This window comes from Pseudophryne corroboree, chromosome 5, assembly GCF_028390025.1.
Source record: "Pseudophryne corroboree isolate aPseCor3 chromosome 5, aPseCor3.hap2, whole genome shotgun sequence".
NCBI classification, from domain to species: Eukaryota; Metazoa; Chordata; class Amphibia; order Anura; family Myobatrachidae; genus Pseudophryne; species Pseudophryne corroboree.
The window spans coordinates 495,087,503-495,089,794 of NC_086448.1; the positions used below are offsets into that span (position 1 = coordinate 495,087,503).

At 36.5% G+C, this 2,292-nt stretch overlaps 1 pseudogene; it reads left to right on the plus strand.

Annotated features, from left to right (window-relative positions):
- Positions 1-490: 490 nt before the first annotated feature.
- On the plus strand, positions 491-610 carry LOC134930082 (5S ribosomal RNA; annotated as a pseudogene).
- The last annotated feature ends 1,682 nt before the right edge of the window (positions 611-2,292 follow it).

Consider the following 2,292-nt stretch of genomic DNA (forward strand, 5'->3'; position numbering starts at 1 on the left):
AGCATGTCCGCAATATAAAAAATAAAATGGAGAACCACGCAGTGTCTAAACACTTTAACCTTGTACACAACTCCAATCCGGAGGCACTAACTTTTAAAGCTATTGAACTAGTGAAGCTGGGAGAAAGAGGTGGCGATTTGGCCAACAAACTATCACGCAGAGAAATGTACTGGATCTTTCAATTACAAACACTCCAGCCGAAGGGATTTAACGATTATTACGAAATCGTTCCGTTCCTGTGAAACTATATGGCCATTGGATTATCACGGTTGTATCCTGTTATACCCCCGCCTCATATCCTCTCTTTCCCACACCCCCCACCCACCCACCCCCTCCCCCCCCCACCCACCTCCTATACCTTTATTATAAATCCACACCCCCCTCCCGATACCCACCCCTACCCACCGACAGCACCCTATTCCCATCCACACCACTTCCGCACCAATTATGTGATGAGATATTAAATCTGACAAATGTATGGTAAAAAGTTTATTACAGTCATACCTCACTGGAAAGGCCCAATCTCGCCCGATCTTGGAAGCGAAGCAGTGTCGGGCCTGATCAGTACCAGACTAGGGAGACTATCTGGGAAGATCAGGTACTGTAAACAAACTATTGTTAAATAGCCTACATGAGCATGTCAATTTAGTATTAAGCCTCACACTTCCTATTAAATATTAATTTTTTATTCTGCACCCTGCACTTTATATTTATATAATTATATACTTATTTTACATATATATCCATATATTTTATATATTATTAAATTCACTACTGGATATACCTTTAACAATATATATTAATGTATACTAATAAACAAATGTTAGTGATTTAGCTATTAACAGCTGTGCCATAACTGATCAAATCCCATTTTCTATTTATTTGTATGTCTAAAATAACGGAGAATTGAGATAAATGTCCCCGATTATGGACTCCCTAAATATGGCCGCCGTATGAAGTTACATATGAGCAAACCCCTACAAAGATGGCCGCCGCAAGGAAACTCACTGAGAAAAAACATCCTAGGACTGTTGAACTCCAAACGAATCCTGCAGCCGCGGGCGCATGCGCAATCGCGCACCGGAAGTGGGGCGGAAATGACGCGACGGCCCCAAACCGGAAGTGGGGCAGAAAAGGTCCGCCGACGCATTTACATGACAGTTTTTAAAGCTCTCCACCACCAAACCTGCCTTTTAAATCCACATCTAATATTATGTTTACATACACTATCAAATTGTGTTATTGTATAAGTTTAAATAGAAGTTTCTTATGCTCTGTTCAAACATATGCCTGAGTAACAGGAAGTGATGTCATAATTACTATGAGACTATCACTGGTATAAATAGAAGTCTGGTCCCACTTTACATTTACCCCTTGATGAAGTCTGACTGATGAAACGCGTTGGGCTACCTGGCAGTGACCTCATACCAAGTTAAGTTAAAATTGTTTTACATATTTTAACATATTTTTAACTGGTATTACTATGCATTGTGTCTGTTGCTTTTATCCCATCTTTTAAGAAATCTTTTGCTGCTCAAATTTTAGCTTAATTAATAATTGTCTATTTTAATGTATCAATAAATTAATTTTTTTAGATTCATTTTTTATTTGGTTATTACTTATTAGATTTATTATATCTGTGTAGATCCACTTTTATTTCGAAATATTCTAAGACACCATTGGTCGCTTTATCCCCCACCCCTCGTGTGTTATTAATCCTTTGCTACAGGGAACCACCATCCCTGTTTTATTTGGGGGACAGCTGACGCCCTATACCAAACCTACAGGGAGTGTTATTTAATCTGACTATACGTGATTATTTTATTATTTGGAGTTGTACACAAGTGGCGCAATAATCTCCCCCCCTTTGTTTTCCATATATATATATATATATATATATGTATGTATATATATATATATATATATAATATTGTTTGTAGATACATTTTTTGTAAGCTAGTGTAATTAGTTTTATAATATATATTCAATTACATGATTCTTTTCTAAGTGAACATTAGGCCTATGGAAATGACTAGGACACATGTAAGTAATTATGAGTACAAAGACATTCATTCCATTTAAGGGAGTTGATTGCTCATGATGCTTTTAGACAAACCCATGTATAAACCCAGAGACTGTTTTCAAGAATATTGAATCAATGTATTTTTAAAGGTTAACATAAATTATAATTTGTAAACTCACTGTTTGGTTCTTTGCTAAAACTCTTTGTACTGGGAGAAAAAAAAGTTAGAGCATTGTGTTGTGGAGTTCTTGATAAAAAAATGTTTGAAC